This window comes from Alexandromys fortis, unplaced genomic scaffold (assembly GCF_014885135.2).
Source record: "Alexandromys fortis isolate MF-2015 unplaced genomic scaffold, M_Fortis_MF-2015_v1.1 scaffold_44, whole genome shotgun sequence".
In the NCBI taxonomy this organism is placed as follows: Eukaryota; Metazoa; Chordata; class Mammalia; order Rodentia; family Cricetidae; genus Alexandromys; species Alexandromys fortis.
The window spans coordinates 8,039,610-8,058,920 of NW_026067921.1; the positions used below are offsets into that span (position 1 = coordinate 8,039,610).

At 43.7% G+C, this 19,311-nt stretch overlaps 1 long non-coding RNA gene across 3 annotated transcripts in view; it reads left to right on the forward strand.

Moving 5' to 3' along the window:
* Positions 1–19,311, forward strand: part of LOC126501217 (uncharacterized) — a 92,696-nt gene that overhangs the window by 18,936 nt on the left and 54,449 nt on the right. For all 3 annotated transcript variants that reach the window (XR_007591586.1, XR_007591584.1, XR_007591585.1), the window contains exons 3-4: positions 1,234–1,307; positions 18,245–18,341. This is a non-coding gene — a long non-coding RNA (uncharacterized lncRNA). The remainder of the gene's footprint in view (positions 1–1,233; positions 1,308–18,244; positions 18,342–19,311) is intronic.

A 19,311-nucleotide genomic window follows, 5' to 3' on the forward strand; every position in this document is an offset into this window, starting at 1 on the left:
GTTTCCTTGACATCAGAGAGTCTTCTGGCAAGGTGACAAATCACCCTCAAATTCAGAGGTTGGAGTTAACAGTAAACACTAATTTTCTCTAGCAGTGTGTTGGGGGGTGGGATGGGGTTGGTTGGGTTCGGGACTGGGATCTCTTCTAGTATTCAGTCAAAAATGTTAGGTTCCCATCCTCCTGCTGGATAGGCTGGAGGGTCCTCTTGCAGGGTGGTGCATTCCCTGGTGCTGGTGGCTTGTGGAGGCGTGAGTTTCTCCACAGAGATGAGCGTCCCCTGATGGAGAGATCCAGTGAAACAGGGCAGATGCTTCAGTGCCTTTTCATCTTCCTGTTGGAAGCCGTCCGTGGTCACTCTCTCCACGTTCTATTCCTTAGAAACAAGCTGTAAGTTCAGCCCACATCCAAGAGCAGGGCATCTAAGTTTCACATTTTCAAGAGGGAATGTCGAAGAATCTGGGAACAGATTGTGAAACCTACACACTGTCCTGTCTGTTCTAAAAAGGAGGAGTGGTGCTAACGTTTGAAAAGGGAAAACACTCCTCCCCCTCCGCCACCCTCAGGGTATCGAAGAAGAAGCTGGTTGTAGTGGTGAAGGTTAACTGACTGAGAGAGACCTCCCCGGTGCTGGAAGAGAGGTTTAGCTGAGGTGGGGGAGTGGGGGAGAAGTAGGGTGAGTGGAAGAATGGCGGCCTCAGAATGATGAGCCAATGACAAGGAAGAGAGAGACCAAGCATGTCAGAATTGGGAAGGAAAGCAGGCTTTGAGGGAAAGGGGGAGCTGATTTGGTTGTGAACATTCAGGGGGAGATTCCTAAGGAGTTGAAATTGAACAGCCAAGATCCAGGTTGAAACCTCTCCCCAGAGAGGTGCCACCATGAGGGCCGGGACGGGGCAGGGGGCGCACAGTTCGGTGCAGGGCTGGAGAAATGAGGCTGATGTGTAGCATGAGGGTGAAGGAAGAGCAGCTGCCTTCCTGGCAGGAGGGAACTGGAGCGATCCAGAGCCCTCAGGTGTTGGGGTTTGAAGAGAGCTGTGTTTAGAAAGAAAGCATTTGCAGAACTGTGAAGGTGATGGCCGTTTAAGTGTGGTAGAACTTTGGAAATTGGATTATCACATCTACATAGATGCTCAACTTTTTAAATTGCTTGAGATTGGGAGAACAAGTGACCGGCATTCCGGAAGTTCCCTTTCTTTGATGTTGAAATCTTCTGTCTTCATGATTCCTTTTAGAACCACCATGGCTCCCAGGGATGGTGTCCTCTGCAGGCAGAGTTTTGTCTCACACACTTCTGGGAATCTTAACTGTAAGTGAAATCTGTTTCCCTTATTTTTTTTTTCTCTTCTACAGCTGCCTTCTAACCGTCCTCCACTCTTGAAATGTGTTTTTATATGTGTGCATGCTCAAGTATGTGCACCACAGCACACATGTGGGGCTCAGAGAACAGCTTGTGGCCACTGGTTCTCTCCTCCGAAGTCAGGCAGGTAATTTTGTCAGGCTTTGTGACGGACTCTCTTACCCTCTGAGCCATCTTGCCAGCCCTACTCCTCCTCTCCCCTCCCTTCTGCTTATGGCTTTTTAAATGCTTTTATAAGAGACTGCAATTTATTACCTCCCACATTAAGCATGATTCTCTTAAGTTTTTGTTAATTAAACCTGGAATTTATACATAACAACTATGATTAAAATGACTGTCATGTAAATGGTAAATTGAGATCATACTTAATACTCACCTATGCATGTATGTCTATATAAAACATAATCAGTTTTCACATTAGGAAAATAGCTTGTAAGTCTTTGTATGTAACAGTATATTCTAAGGTTTCGATAAAGACTTGAGGTTAAATGCAATAAGGACTTCTTCAGATTAAACATCAAGGTTCCTCTGAATTGTGGCTGCATTTCCTCTACCATGTGGTATAGTGATTATTTTCCTGTTGTTTTTCTTGAATAGGATTTTAAGTCTACTAAATACTTAAGAGAAGCTAAACCAGACTGGCAATAATTGCTGTGATTCTAAAAGAGTTTTGCTTTGTTTGATGATGATGATGTTGTTGTCGCTGTTGTTCTGAGATAGGATTTTATGTAGGTCAAGCTACCATGAACTCCCTGTAGCTGAGATTGGCCTTGTGGAACCCCATCCTCCCCATCTCCCATTTCCCCAGTGCTGGCTTTACAGGTATACACCATCCTTCCTAAAGAGCAGCATATACCTCATGCTGGGATAAAGGAACTATTGTTAAGTTTCTTTTAGCACAAAAATACCTGATTGGTTGTGGTCAGTATGCTCTTTAAATCAGAAGGGCAGCCTTCCATGAATGGAGTCTGGTTTTGCAGAATACATGGGAGGCCAGGAATATGAGAAGAAGCGGCAGAAATGGAGGATTGGGAAAACCCTAGTCTGTGTAGCCCAGGTGATAACTGACAACAGGGGCATGGGAAAGGGTGTGGGCTGCAAACTTGCCCTGCCTCAAGCTGCAGGTAGTTCTTAGTGCTCCCCAAACAGGCATCAAGCTGCTTCCATGTGTGCGCAGGTGTAAGAAGGAAGGCAGGAGGAGAGGAATGTGTTCTTCTCAGGAGAAAGCTGCATTGTCATTCCCGTGTTAAAGATCTAAGTAGATTGGCAAACATCTTTGGCCAGTTTATTTGGGCAGTTGACAAAAACTCTAGGTAATTGACCCCCACCCCTTTTCCTGTTTCCTTTCTCTTTTCCTGTTCTTACCCATCCTATTCTTACTGCTTTTTCTGTACATTCTTTCTTGGACAACAGCAGATCTAGAAAGTTCTTAGGTCATTAATCCCATTCCCAGAGTCTACACTCTCAGGAAATATTGTCACCCTTCAAGCTCCTCTGATTCCAGAATGTTTTGGAAACTACATCATTGAGCTTCCAGGACATCTGTAATTAATATTTATTTACAAATTTGATGTCCAAACTGGTAGCTCTTTAGAAGAAGGGGTTAAGACAGACTTACTTGAACGGCCCTACATTTAATATGTTAGTGAACAAGAGCATGCATGCTTTTCTCTCCCTGTTTACGCCTCTAGAATAGTAGCAGCACGGGGGCTGGAGATCTGGGACTAGAGAGGGAAAGGATCTGGGCTGACTGGAGTGGAGTGACAGAGCTGCTCATCTGAAGTGTTCCGAGGCGGGTGTGTCAGGGAACCAGAAACCACATGCAGTGCTGTGGCCTATGCTGCGTCCTCGTGCCCAGCCTGGTCAGACATTTGTCCCATTCCCAATTAACTTGCCTGGGGTGGTCTGAACATTCTGAGGTTTGTCTGGAGTCTTTAGAAAAATGACTGTTGATCATACTGGGGAGACGCAGGAAAAGTTTCTGGGGCTCTGTGTGGCACACTGTAGAGGTGGGGACTTCAGGGCTTGAGCTCGTGGCAGCAGGAGAGTAGTGAGGAATGAGCTTGGAGAGGGCGCTATGTAGAGTGCTGAGGATGGGTCTTCCTTCCCCAAGCTGGCTTCAGGGGAATTGTGGGATGTTTCAAATTCAAAGGAATGATGTAGGTCGGCTAGAGAACTTGAAAAGATGGCGAATCCTTGGAACAGCCATTGGGATTTAGAAAGAGCAGCGAGGGGCAGGAGAGGAAATGAATTTTTTCCCCAGTAACCAGGGCATTATGGTATAGGTTGAAGGTAGGGAATGGAAGGAGTTAGAAAATCCTGAGCTTTCTCTGAAAAAGTAGCCTCTTGCCTGGGAGTTAGAACTGCTTCATGATTGATCTCTTAAATCATTGCTGTTTTTCAAGACAGTTTAAGATTCTTTTGAATATTTAACTTTTTAAGAATTAACCATTGTGTGTTAAAATAGTGTTTTCTATCCTTAAGTGCGCAGATGGCATCACATACCTCACTCCCATACATCTCCTGCAACTGAGATGTTCTGCACAGTAAACAGCTCTCCCTTAAGATGAGCCAGGTAGCATCTGTCCTTCTGTGACAGACTCACTTCACTTTGCTTAGTGTGTTCAGAGTTCATCTGTGTCTTAGCATGTATCATAGTTCACCTCAGTATTTCTTTGAGACAGATTTTCATTATGTGGCCTGCACTGACCCAGAACTTAGGCATCCTCCTGCCTCAGCTCTGCAACCGCTGGGGTCACAGCTGTGCTTTTTAAGGTTGCCCTGTTGTCCAGCAAAGGTATCCAGCTACTTTGATACTAAACAGTTCTGATTCAGTCCTTAAGCCTTTCAGAACAAATAGGGGACTAGAGAGATGGTTCCACAGTTAAGAGCACTTGCTGCTCTAGCATAGGACCCAGGTTTGGTTCCCAGTACCTGCAGAGTGGCTCACAGTCAGTTCCAGGGTATCTGGGACCAGCTGTGATGACTACAGGCATCAAGCACACACGTGGAGCACATACATACATACATACACACAAGCAAGACACACATATAAAAGATGAGTCATAAAAAAGGTTAAAGTCAAAACAGTATCAGACCTTTGTTCCAGATTGGTTGTTTTGTTTTGTTTTGTTTTGTTTTTGTTTTTCGAGACAGGGTTTCTCTGTGATTTTGGAGCCTGTCCTGGAACTAGCTCTTTTAGACCAGGCTGGTCTCGAACTCACAGAGATCCACCTGTCTCTGCCTCCCGAGTGCTGGGATTAAAGGCGTGCGCCACCACCGCCCGGCCAGATTGGTTGTATATAACTAATTCATCTCACGGTCCAGTCTGTTGTATGAGGTTATTGTCCAGTTAGTTCTGATTTAGCTGTCAGAACATAGTTGATAGATTTGGAAGATAGATTTAAGAAGGAAACTACCTTTTTTAAAAAAAGATAAAATAACTAAGAGGTTCTATCAGTCACAGAAAAGAGACTCCCTCCAAAAAAAAAACCCACTGATTTTTTAAGGCTCTCTGCAAACCAAATATTATTCAAGTAATCTGCATTTCAAGCCAAAAGCTATAATCTGAAAATTGCTATGTTGAAGGGTTGCTTTTTCCTTCTTTTTTTTTTTTTTTTTTAATCTTTCTGGGTCTCTATATATTGTGCCAGTGAAAATCATTTCTCTTTGAAGATCTAAGACTGATGAGCATGAAATCCAAGGCTGTTGGAATGGGCAGTCCTGAGAGCGTACCCAGAGCCATTCATTGAGCCATAGTCGCTCCACTCGGGGCCTCTGGGAGGAAGCTCGGCCTTTGGTGTAGTTCTCAGCCGGCTTTTTCTGCATGTTTCTGTTCAGCGTGTTGCTTTGGAACCTGAGAGAGACCTGCTGGTTGAGAGTTTTATCGTCATCCCGTGACCAGTTGTCAGAGAGAACCATGGTCTGAAGCTCATGTTGATTTTAGAGGTATTCTCGGAAGCCCTTTCTGGAAGGAGATAAAAGGCAGGAAGAGTACCAGCAGCTGGATTCAGTCTTGATATGGATGCTTTGGAAAATGATAAGTGGTTCTGGGGGACCATCCAAGGGGATGAGATTACAGCCTCCTGAACACGGGAAGACAGCTAACAGTCCGTGAAAGGGATGCCAGATGTCTTCAGGTCTCCTCCAAGCTTCCTGGAGAAGAGATGAGATGAGTGTTTTCTGTCCACTCCGTTTTTTCTCTCCGATGGAGGTTGTAAGATCTCTAGTCTGTCAGTGGTTCATACAGTTTACTTTCTAAGTGAGTAGCAGTCTCAGCCTCGGATTTAAGGTGGTTGTCTGATGGAGACGGAATAGCTTTTATAACCGCTAGTTACCACCTTTCATAAAGGCTGTAACAACAACTAGTTAAGTTCAAGTCTCTGGAGGAAATGGTCTCATCTTGAAAACCATAGACGAAGAAGGGCATCTGACCAAAGCCAAGGGATATTGGACTGTAGTTGCGTGGTCACATGCTGCTGTTTTATCCAAGTGTAAAGGAATGCAGGGTGCACATGCCATGGAAAAGGATATTTTTGTAGGATGCAACTTGTGTGACTCTGTGAGTCAGGTGAGTGGGTGATTCTGGGCATTCAGCAAGAAGTGAGAATCCATATTGAGTAGAACAGGAGCAAGCCCAAGAATACACTAGGCAAGGGGAAGATTCTGGAAGGAGGAGATTGGGTGGTTAGATGGTGGTGGGTCCAACAGCTGTGGAGAGAAGGCATTTAATCTGAAAGGACTAGACCTGGCACCCAACAGGAAAAGAATTTCTCTTGAGACTTGCTCAGTCTGGGTCTGGTGGAGATGGACTGACCCCAGGGGATTGCTAGCCAGAGGGGTTTGGAAGGGTCCCTTCTGTTAGGCCTAGCCTAATAATTGAGTACTGTGAGGTTATTGTGCTTAAAACATCCAGACTGTTAGGTTTTTTATTCCAAGATGCATGTTGGTGAGGTTTTTGGTGTATTCAGACAAATGCTCAGTCTGTTACTTAGTGCAGAGCACCAACTAGGTGTTTCTTACTAGCAGACACGAGAGCAGAAGATGTCTTTGTAGACTTCGTTTCCTGTGTATTTAATTAAGATGGGGTGACAATCCAAGTGTTACCTTCCCTGGGGACCGGCAAGAAGGTGCTGTTTGACATAGCCTTCTGCCTATAGATAAATTTACTAATTGGCATCCTCACAACATTGCTGGTTTGGCTCACTTCGTAACAGTGGGGCAGGGGCTAGAACTGAAGTTCACGCATCCATTGGGGATGGGAAGTCAGTGCGAGAGGCAGAATGGAGTGTCTGGAGCTGTAGCGTTAATAGGTGTATGGCCTGAAGGATAGCTGTGGTCTTGCAGTGGTGCAGCTCTGTGGTGCATGGGCCTCAGTACTCTATCTGGTTTGCTTTAGCACTGGCTTTTGTGTTCGTCTCCAGTGTCTGCATTGCATTGGCTTTGAAGAAACCCAGGCAGCTTTGTAGTTTCAGTGGGAGAAGGTCTTGTTTTTGAGAGAAGGTCATACCTCAGCTAATAGTCAAAATCAATATGTTTAGTCACATGCTAAAACACAAGGGTATTTGTATAAGTGTGATATTTGATATTAAATGCTTTGGATTGGAGACATACACAAAGGGATTGCTGGGCTGGGGAGGTCAGTAGGGAGCTGTCTGAACATGCATGAGGATCTGAGTTCAGTACCCAAAGCCCGTGTAAAAAGTTGGGTGTGGTGGTCCATACATAATCCCAGCCCTAGAGAGGTGGAGAGCGGTAGACCTGTGGACTTAGCTGACCAGCCTGCTTACTTGGTAAGTCCCAGACTGATGAAAGGCTGTGAAAACACAAGAGGTTGGTGACCTACTGAAGAAGGAAGAACATTTGAGGCTGACCTCTGACCTGCACACACATGCACACCCATGAAGGAATAAATCAGGTCAGGCTTTGCTTCTGCACTGTGGAGAAGCACTGTTGATGGTGGTCAAGAGCTCTGATGAGCTTCAGATTGGAGCAGAGCCCTGGTGAGTTCAGATTCTGGTGTTGACATGGGCCAGATGTTCAACTTTGGAAAAGGTTCTCCTATACCTTGAAAGGATCCACATCTGTCCCATGCCAACAGGAAGATGCCTTAGGGTGCTCTAGGCCGAAAACAGACAGTGGTTGTAAAGGGTTCAGAAGCCCTGATTGTATATGACTCAGAAACCACAGAACCAGCAACACGTCTGTGAACTCAGTGCTGTTCCCCGAGTCCGAGGAATGTGACTTGGTTGGAAATTCATTGCCAGAGATAAGGGTTAAGGTGTTCTCTGTATGGAAAGGTCACCCAGACTGGATGGCACCCTGAGAAACAGGCCAGAACTAGAACAAAAACAGACAAGTAGTTAATATTTCCCATTTTCTTTGATATTAGAAAATTAAAATAGCCCTATCCAGAAATGACAGTAACTCATCCATTCTTGTAATAGACACTTGTTGAGCCAGTTACACTGTCTAGGTCTGGTGTCCCATGGTTCACTTCAGGAGCCATGTTGATGGTTGACGGTCACATTTGCCTGGTTTACCAAATTTGGAAGGTTTCAGGAAAAGTGTATAAAACCAATGAAAAATAGTTTGACAGATTAGAAAGGAGTGGTAGAAACGGCTCAGTGGCCAAGTGTACTTTCGCAGAGGAAGCATTATGGGATTCCTCTTCGGATCTCAAGTAAGTTCGTGTGTATTGATCCTGGCCTAGAGCCATAGATGGGAAGGGGATTTTGGGAATTACAGGTTTTTTTTTTTTTTAAATTAAGCCAGCCCCAGCACAAAACCCCCACAGTTTTGCAGTGAAATACATTTTTTAAAAAAAGTTATTTTTGTTTTGGAAACTGGGAAATACATGCAGCATTATTTCTGTTTAAAACTATTTGAAAAGTATGTTGGTATATCAAATAAATTGGCAAATATTTAACTTGATTATATAATTTTTTCTCAGTAACCATATCTTCTTCTGAAATGACACAATAGCTTAAAAATGTGACTGATTTGATCATATCCTCGTCTCCTGAAAGCATTCTTGTAATTTGACAGTTTGAATCTCATTATGCATTTCTGAAATTACCCTGTATACTGCCATCTAGTGGTAGATAGTGTGCTTGTCTGGGACACTAGTTCATATTTTACTTTTGATAAATCATTAATTTCACTTCCAATCATGCTTACCTATTAGCTGTGTTTAAAGGGACAGTCTAAAAGATGAAATATTTACAGATGGAAAAAGAACTAGGAAAGGAAAAAATACCTGGAAAAGCCTCTTTGTCTCTAGCTTTTCTTGTACAGAGTACATGCACACATAGCTGTTTGCCTGACAACAATTGAACATAGGCATGACATAATTTTTTGTTTATGAAAGTCATATGCTTGTTTCAGAAGTATGATGTGAGGGACATGTTCCAGCTTCGAGATCGGGCCACGCAAAGCTTTGTGTTTCATAACTGCTGTCTGCCAAGTGGTGTTCTGTCCATTTTGTATGTACAGCTCATTAACTATTCACGAACTTTGATTTCTCATGCTAGAATTTACCTTTGCTACACACCCCGCCCACCCTGTGTGCTGAGCCCCCATCCTTTTGATTGTGATAATTACATTTTCATAATGCACAGCATTTAGTTATTCACAGCAGAGTCCGTAGTTAGCTTTTCTCTCCATCATAGCCTTTTGCTTGGTTTTAATTAACGACTGTGTTTGGGCATCGTGTATTTAGATATACTTAACACTTTTCTCATTCCTGGAGTTTTCCCCAGACTTAACTACTTATGTCTAAAATGTTACTTGTGGTCCTGTGAAACAGACCTTGGCTGTTTTGTCTTCACCAAGTCCCTCGGGGATAGCAGTTGCTAGCTAGCACGTGGCCTCCTCTCTGGCCCAAATAGTCTTTTCCCTAGTAGCTGTGGTATCTTTGTTGCCTCCCAGAAAGGTTGTGGGCCTTAGGGTCAGGCTGGAAGTGGCCAAGGCTCTGATCAAGAGCTCAGTCAAGCGTGAGTGCTCTGGGAGGCAGAGGCAGTGACTGTTGATAGTGACCTGTCATAGAGAAATAGAGTGGTGAATATTCTAGGATTGCAATAAAAAAGAATTCTATGCAAGGCAGGAACAAACTAATTAAAATCTTGTTGGACGCAAACAAAAACCAGAAAGATTCCTTTACATTAGTTAGGTGGCTTCCTGGGGAGGCAGCTTCTTGGGTCTGGTCAGGAAACGACACCCACGATTGTAAGTCTTCCTTGTCTACCTCTCAGCGTGGTTTGGTCCAGAAATACTGAACTGTTACTCTGAGGATCAGCATTACCTGTATAGAAGAACAGGAAAGAAAGGAGTCTGCTTGCGCTATTTTAGTAGAAGTGTTGACTGTAGAGCTATTACTAAGGACATAGAGGCTGTCATTCTCCATGGCGAGCACTAGGAGGCCACAGAGGACGACTCTGGATGCAGGGTTCTCCTTGAGAAGAACAGCAAATCCTAGGGAAAGCAGCTCTGCTGACAGAGCAGACCGGCTAGTTTAAAGAGGTCAGTATTTTATAATACGATGATGAATGGTCTCAACATTCTTCTGAGCACTATTGCTCTGTTCTTTGAGGATGTTGTTTGTAAATAAGTTGAACTGAGTGGTCTAGTTAGGATAACCCCTGCTTAGAATTGTACCCTAGTGCTTCTTGGTTGAATCTCTGGATATAGGTCTGGTTTTTATATGCACAGGTGTTGGATCACCAAACTGTCTGTATTCCTGAAGGCCATTGTGTTAATGGAAAACAATTATTTTTATAAAAAGCAGTTTGAGTCACAGGCATTCTAAGGAGAATCTTCTGCTTAACTATTAAGCATTATTTCAAACACAAGCTTGTCCATCCTCCATTAAATCATTACCTACCTCAACAAATGCTTGTTCAATGTCTTTGACCTCCGGACCCTGCTAGCTAGATGTTGGATGCCAAGCCACATGGTTTCTATGTGGACATGCCTTTTCTCAGTTCCTCATCTCCTCTACTGATAGCAAACATACCTTACCCCTAAAGTTTTACCTTCCTGTCTTTAAAGGGAAATCAGCATGTAATGTCACAATTCTCTTTATTTCAGAGTTGGTCCGTATTCACTACCTGCCTCACCTCTGTTGTCCTGACCCCTGGCCTCTGTATGATGTAGTCCACACTACATTTATCTCATGTACTTGCTAATTCTCTATTAAAATTCTAAATGTGTGTGCTATTGCATAAGGACAGGTGCTTTATTTCCTGTGTTTCTTGGTAGACCCACATGTGATAGGAAGCAGAATATTTTCTTGACAGAAGCATATCCTTTGGGTGGCTTTCCTTGCAGCCTCAGCCCTGTCTTCTCCCATTCCCACTCTCCTTTCCTTCCTTTCCTTATCCCTTTCCTCCTCCTTTCTCCCCTATCTCCCCCACTTTCCAGTGTGTCATATTTCTGTCTGAAAGGGGCCCGGAAAGTAGCTCAGCTGATAAGGTGTTTGACAAGGCTTGAATTCAGTCCCCAGAACCGAAGCCAGGATGGTGGTTTAGGCTGGGGAGTGAGTCAGGCAGAGTCCTAGGCCTTGCTTGCAGTTAAGAGACCCTGTCTCTTGAAAGGTGCATGTGAGGAAGGACACTGGAAGTTGTCCCCCGATGTCCACATGTATGGATCTGCTTACACACCAACATGCACATGTATGTACATATAATAGATAGACAGAAAATTTTGAAAGTATGAGTTTTTTGGGTGCCTTGGCATTTTATTTGTCCTTAATATTTTATTTATCATTGTTTTATATAAAACTATGATTTCTAGGAGACAGATTACCTACCTTCCCTTCACGGTTTTGAAGGCTATTTTTGGCCCTTTTTCTTAGGAATTTTAGACTGAGCTCCTTGAAAGACTCCATAGAGATTTTAGTTAAAGTCAGTAAGTCCAAGTTCAAGGATAAGGGACATTTACTCTAAAACAATAGATTCCTTCATTTGCTCAACTTGTGAGTTTTCTTTACCAAAACTCTTGTGGGTTCTTTCCTTAGACTTATCCTTAGGAAGCTTAGGAAGTGTATAGTTTCAGTTGATACATACCTTTAATCCCAGCCCTTGGGGAGCAGAGGCAGGCAGATCTCTGTGAGTTCGAGGCCAGCTTGGTCTATAGAGTGAGTTCCAGGAAATCTAGGATTGTTAGAGAAAACCCTGACTCGGAAAACAAACAAAAAGATGTCTATTGTATTATTAAATCACTACCTTTGTTGTGTTTTCTAGTCCTTAAAGGAAATGCTTCATTAACAAAGCTGTGAGTTTGTTGGCTTTTTAACAGTACTAAACATGTCTTTTTGTTCTACCATGTCAGGTTTTATCTTCTAAATATGAAGGTAGTTTAAGAATAATTGTTCTTTAAGGACATAATTAACCCCGGATAAATATCCTGTTGACTTTCCCAAACCTTAAGGAGAAAGTCAGCCCTGTTGCCTAGCAGTGCGTGGTAACTCTTCTCTCTGTTTGGTGAGTGTGCCTTTGGTATTAGGAGCTGAGGGTTAATTCTGAATTCTTGGTGTGATGCTGCACCTGTGAGATCCCTAGGAGACCACACTCTGCAGAATGGGTGTCTGACTTCCATGGGAACTCTAAAAACTGGCTGCTTTCACTAGAGGACACCCTGCTTTCTGTTTGGAACATGAGGCTTCCAAACCAGCATGTCAAGTGTTGTGTCCCGTCCCCCCTCCCCCCTCCCCGAGCTTCCTTTGCTTGGTTACTGTCTTGACGCCAGAGAGAAGAGCTTGTGAACAGACAGGTACTTCTCCCCCAGATAGAACTACCTGAAACTGTATTCTGTTCCCCTAAGTCCTCTGCTGGCACGCCGTACTTTCCCCCAGGATTCATGAGCTGTGTGTGTGGCCTTTGGTAATTGGGTAGCTCACAATGTGGTTTGAAATCCCACATGAGCTGTGTGCAGGGTGTCCAAACAAAACACAGAGAGGCAGTGTTCCCTGGAGCTGACTGACTTTTACAGTTCCCACACCCCCAGGTTCTGAGTTTTAACCATTAGTAGAAGAGTTACATTTCCACTAACAGTAGATAATAGAAATTTGAACATAAGACAGCATAATATACTATCTTTTAAAAAATGTCCTCTCCCCATCATGTTCATTTTTCTATACTTTTCATGAGACAAGGTTTTATTGCATAGATTGGCTTGTTTGAAATTCACTATGTACACCAAGCTGGTCTTGAACTCATGAGAGATCGTCTAGCCTTTGCCTCCTGAATGCTGGGATTAAAGGTATGCACCCACAGACCTAGCATAATATATGTTAATTAATATATATTAATCTCAAAATGATTATTCTACCAAAAATTTGTCCTGTCCAGTAGGTAGATTTTTACTATTAAAAGTAGGGTTACTAAAATTAAATTTGGTTTAAAAAAATTCCCTGGGCACAGTATAGCTCACTATAAAGTATGAGGCCAAAGATTCAATCCACAATCCAAGCCAGTCAGCCAGTCCTTCCTGAGTTAATTCAAGCCATACATGGCTCCCATATTTGATAAACATCAATTTAGGAAGTTGTATTACACACTGTGAGGGTTTTATTTATCTCATTAGGTTATCGGGGAGCTTTGCATTTGTACTGTATATATTACATTTTATAAGGAAGTTTGGAGAAGCCAGTCAGCATATCCCCCAGGGACAGTTGCAAAGGCCCCAGTGTATTGTTTACACGATGATCTGCTAGAAAAGATATTTCTCAGATTAAGTATCAGGAGTCATACTTGTTCCAAGACTTACTTCCCAGCATCCCTAGGGATAACTTTGTAATCAGGTTTTTTTTTTAATGTGGTTGTTGTGGTGTGTGTGTGTGTTCTCTTTATGTCAGGGAATGTAGAGCCAATGTTACGGTACAACTGATGGAGTCCCCTGGCTTGTACATGCGTGTGCTTTGTTCTGTTCTCCAGTCTCTGGGAACACCTGCCAGAAAACCCTTTAGCTGAGTTCTCCAAAACACTTTAATGTTCAAAATAGTAATTAGAGAACTCTCAATGACGGAGCTGACAAAACCTTTCAGGCCTTTCAGTGTTGCTAAGGAAATTCAGCTGGGAATATATTTGTGTCTTAGTCAAGCTGTGTGGACAGAGCTTGCATAAGGAGGCTACTGGTGTTTTTTTGGAGGAAGGGTTCTTTTGGATAACAGTTGTTCTTAGTTACTCTTTCTCAGTGAAAAAGCACACTACCATGCTCTCCTCTGTTCATTTTATTCTGGAACTCACAGGCCAGGATGATACCTGCACATTTCAGGCCAAAAGGTAAAATGAGTTTATAAAAAATAAGTTTTCAGCCTTCCATTAAAGGAAAGTTGGAGGATTAGGCGTTCTTTTGGGCAGAGTTGGTGAACATACTTGACTTGGGGCTTTCTAGTCGCTAAAGTGAGTAGAGGAAAGCAGAGAATTGCATAGTTTGTGTGTTGACAACCAGAAAGCACGTAAACATGTGCAGAAACCAAACATTTCCTGGAATTAAACCCAAGCAGAAACGTGTCACGTGGACCTTTGTTTAAAGAGTCTGGTGAAAAATATCTTCAACCACAGTTACATAATAGGTCCAAGAGCACAGTGCAGTGAGCCGGGTTCTCCAGGAGGTGGCCAGGAGGCCCAGTGTGTCCTAGGCACAAGGCAGGTGAGCGGAAAGGAGCTCGGACCTGAGGCCAGGGCCTGTGCTGTTCGTAAATCACAGGAGAGAACTTTAATGGGATCATCTGATTGGCTTTCTGCGGGATGCCAGATGTGGTCCATGTTTCTTCCCATAGCATTCTCCTCAGCCCAACAGTGATCCAACCAGGTCTTGTTTGATTAATGTGAATGAAGCCCTGAAGAAAGCAGAGAATATTTCCCAAGGAACCCTAAGGGCTGGCGTTTGCCCTCACAGAAGTCTGGTTCACTTCTGAGACAAGGTAACAGTCCTGAGTCTTTGAATGCTTTCCATTTTTTTCCATTTAGGTTTTTGAACACAGTATCTTAGCCTTTCATAACTAATGTAATGGGGGCAGAAACAGCTTTCACCCTTTGTGAGGGACGGCTGCAGCCAATGCCCGTCTGAGAGAATATGATCATAGAAGGGTAGTTTCTTTTAAGAACCATGTCCTCCCTTGAGTTGATTAGGTGTGATGGTTTGAATAAGAATGACCCCCATCAGCTCATATATTTGAATATTAGTCATCCAAAAAATGTGTTAGTTCTGAAAATGTGCCTGAGGCTAAATTGAGGAGTTTTGGATTAAGGGTGTTGGCAGAGGAGATTTCAAGACACACTTGAGAGATTGCCATGAGTCTCAGAGATTTTGAACTTCAGTCTTTTGATTGAGACTATGGGGACTTTTGAAATTGGACTGAATGCATTTTTGCATTATGATATGCTACAACTTATGGGGACCAGGGAGTGGAATGTGGCAGTTTTAATAAGAATGGCCCTATAGCTCATTGAATGCTAGTCACCAGGGATGGCAGTATTTGAAAGAAGTAGGAGATGTGGCCTTGTTGAAGGCAATGTGTCACTGAGGGTTGTAGGATTTGAGGTTCAGAAGCCCATGCCAAGCCATGTCTCCCTCGGCCGAGGATCAGGATGTATCTGATGTACTTCTCCAGCATTGTGCCTGCTGCCTTGCTTCCCACCAGGGGATAATTTCTGAAATTGTAAGCCAGTTGCCTGGGTCATGGTGTCTTCACAGCAATAGAACAGTGACTAAGACACCAGGGTACTGTACTGGCTGGTTTTGTGTGTCAGCCTGACGAGAGCTAGAGTTATCAGAGCAAGAAGCCTCAGCTGAGGAAATGCCTCCATGAGATTCAGCTGTAAGATCTTCTCATTTAGTGGCCATTGAGGGAGGGCACAGGCCATGGTGGGTGGTGTCATCCCTGGGCTGGCAGTCCTGGGTTCTGTAAGAAGGTGGGCTGAGCAAGCCAGGAGAAGCAAGCCAGCAAGCAACTCCCCTCCATGGCCTCTGCATCTTCGGGATCCTGCCCTCTTTGAGTCCCTGTCCTGACTTCCTTCAGTGGTGAATAGCAGTGTTAAAGTGTAAGAAACCTCCCCCCCCCCCTTGCTTTTTTGGTCATGGTGTTTTGTTGCAGCAATAGAAACCCTAATTAACACAGTTACGTTAACTCAAAAAATAAAAAAAAATACCCTAGCCTGTCTTGTATTTCGCATATAGATGCTAATTACCAACTGCCCACAATGGTAAACGTGAGCACTAATTTCTGCTACTTGGGGTCTGTATCATGCCTACACAGCAGTATGAGAGGATTGCTAATGTGGTTTAGCAGGGCTCCATGGGTAGCTCTCAAGTCTGCATACACGTGTCTGTTATTTATCTACCTACCTACTTACCTATCTATTTGTACTGTGATTGAACCCAAGACCCTGTGTAAGCAGCCAGTGTATCCCCAGGGACAGTTCTGAAGATCTTAGTGTGGTGTTTATATGATAATCTGACAGAAAATTGTCTCTCCGCTAAGTGCTTGGGACAAGTCATGTTCCTCCTAAGATTCCCAGCATGGAGTAACTAGAGATAGCTTTGTATTGACAAACCCTGTTTGCTGAGCTGTAGCCCCTGCCTTTGGCTTTCTGAGCCAGGGTTCTAACTATCTAAATTCAAGCTGTGTTTGGAACTTGCCACAGTCCTCCCCGCCTGCCTCCTGAGTGCTAGGATACAGGCGTGTCTGCTGCACATGGCCATATGAAGTGAAGGGGCAAGTGTGGGTTAAGTACCCAGCACAGTTGATGGATGATGACCACACACTTTTCTCCTAAGTCTTTGTTTTGTAGTGTTACACTTCTGGGACTTGAACCCAGGGCTTTGTAAGTGCTGTGTCATGAGCCACAATACTGTCCTTGCATTAAGTTTTTATGCTACATCATTTACATGTATATTTCTAGGTCTTTTGGATCCATCCATGTTTCCTATCCTGGTTTTATCAGTTTGGATTTATATTGATATTTAAGGAAAACAGTGACACAGTGATGTGTTTTGTGGGGTCTTTTGGTGTATGTGTTCTTTTTTGAGATGGTTTGTGTATTATGTAACTCTGGTTGTCCTGGAACTCACTCTATAGATCAGTGATTCACCTGTTTCCCAAGTACAGGATTAAAGGTGCGCACCACTATGCCCAGCTGACGGAGTCTACTATCCTTCTAGAGTCGGTTAAGAGCAAGCAGAGGCTTATAGTCTGGGGGCTGTAGAAGTGCAGTATTAAGAGATGGGCTTGCACACGAAGTTGTTGAAAACATTGAGCTGTGGAATGGATGAGCTAGGCAGTTACAACACCTGAAAGACTTGAAGAGCCTGTGAGAAGAGAGCGGCCACAGTGAGACCTCTCCCTCTTTGACCACCTAGGTGTATGGTTTACACAGCTGTGTTGTCTCCTATGCAGCATGTAGCAGTCAGTGTAGCTCACGAAGGCTTTGTCATATGCAAAATATGGAGGACGTAGAAATGGAGGGCAGCATGATGGCTCTTGGGGTGGAGCTATGATGCCATCTCTGATAGGAAGGACTGGCATTGTGGAGGGATCAGTCCCACAGAGGGAGCTGAGAAAGCCATAGGCAGAGGGGATCTGAGAACAGGGCACTGAGGAGATAGCAGGATCTCATGGAACCGGTGAAAAGTTCCAAGGGACAGTGTTGAGTTTGTAGCGTGCTAAGGTGTGACCTGGTGAATGGATTAGAGGGACAGGGATGGAGCACAGCATGTCAGGTGAAAAGATAGCCTCTGTGAACACTGCTTAGGCTGAAACACTGCAGTTCAGGTTAAACATGCAGCAGAGCGCAGCCTCCATTTAACAGACCATCCTCGAGCCTCACGGGTTTCCTAGCAGGCGCAAAGAACACTTTGTTAGTGTCACTAGAGAAGGGTCAGCTGAAGGGTAGTGCTATCAGGTGGCTGACATGAAATCAAGCTTTGAAAATGCATTTGAGAAAACTTAAAATAATGAGATCATGCTAACCTTTTTCTTAGAAAAAAATAACAGTTAAGACCAGTGTGAGAGAAGACAGTTGTCTGCTAGGGAAAAAGTGGCGGTCCATTACAGTGTACACCCAATCCACGATCTTCTCGGTGTTTGCGTGTATAAAGACAGCTTTACAATTTTGATGTAACATAAATATTCAATCACTTTCATATTTAAAAATAAGCCCAAAGTTTCAGTCCAGCTTACCGGTCAATAACGCCATCATTCTGTTTTCCTCTTCTCTCCTCTCTCTATTCTATTCCCTCCATCTTGAGATGGGACTGTACCCTGGTCCCAGGTTGGCCTAGATGTACCGTGTGGCTCAGGCTGGCCTCCAGATCATGGCAGTCCTCCTACCTCGGCCTCCCACTTTCCCTCCATTATAGACACACACTTCCGTGCCCAGCTTCAGTCCTTTGAATGTTTTCCCTTCAGACTGGGGAGATTGATTGGTCAGTGATCAGAGCACTGACTGCTCTCACCGAGGACCTGGGTTCGATTAACAGCACCTTCATGGTGGCTCACAACTATCTGACTCCAGTTCCAGGGGACCTGATGTCTTCACAGAGATGTGAATGTAGGCAAAACACCAATGCTCATAAAAATAAATGAATAAATGTTCCCCCTCCTTTTGAATGAAAAGTGTTTGATGAGTTAAAGACTTCAGATTTTTTCTCTAGTGAAGGGTCACACTGGTAGAAAGTGACCAGGTTGTGCTACAGGATGTGTGTATTTTATTGTGCCAATCTAGGCTTGTGCTGGAAGGGATGTCTTAAAACAGAAAGGACAAGATGGCTGAGTCTGTCACCCACCATTCCAGGGTGATGAATTAACTTTACTCTGAGCCCATTTCTTTCTGGTCCCCTGATAGTTCTGTCCTGGGTGTAATGCACTTTCTGTTCTCCCGCAGAAAGACTCGAGCTAGCAGGAGTCTGCAACGTCTCTGCCTTGCTGGTCCTCGCTGATGACTGGTTCACGGGAGCATTGAGCATAGCTCAGAGCCATTGGTAAGTAGATGCTGTCCCACCCTCCTGCCTGCTCATTGTCCAGCTTTTTAACAAATGCAGCCTCCTCTGCCTCCACATGCATGTGTACAAGCACGCACAGACACACACACAGTGTAGAATCTTAGAACTTTAAGGTTTTAAATCATAGTACATTTCAGTTGAGTTCTTTAAGTTTTTAAATTTAAATGTCACTGGAAAATAGTGGTGATTTTATAATAAATAATTTATAATATAAATAGGTATAAATGAAGTGATTTCGAGAGAAGGTAACTTACTGATGGTAAAAGTCATGAGCACATTTTCCTTATCATAATCTCGGGCAACATAGTGATGCTTAAGTGTAGGTGTCAACATGTTTGAAGCATTCTCCTTTATTAAAATGCAAATATGTAGGTGAGGCAGTTGCTCTAACACACAGAAGGTCAGGTCAGCTGTGGCTCCGAGAGTGTCTTTCCATGCTGGGTAGGCTTTGGTTAACCTGAGATCCGTGGCAGTCTAGAGGACATGGTGCTGATAGTTGTATTTGAAAATAGTGGTTCTGTTACGTTAATGTAGATAAGATTACAGTCTTTCTGGACTTGTTTCTTAATCACAGGGAACAGGGGGAAAGACCCTGGCCTTTCCAGTTAAAGAACAGCCAGTTATCTCTATAGCAGTGACTTCTCAGAAATGGCCCCGTTTCTTCTGTCCTATTCTTGGAAGCTTTTTTGACGAGACTAGTAAACCACGAGGCTGCCTGAGAATCTTCTTTTGGACTCTTCAGTTAATAACGAAGAGTAGATATTTAAGGTAGTTCTCATTTTACTGGGTTGGTTAGTTTGGGCCAAATCATAATGCTGTCTAGTATGATGGCCACTTGCCCACATGTAGTGCCTGAGCATTGAGATGTAGTGCTGCTTGAGATGCGTTCTGCATAAGTTCCAAGTATTTAATATAAAACGAGCATATCGTAGGGAATGGCGGTGCAGGC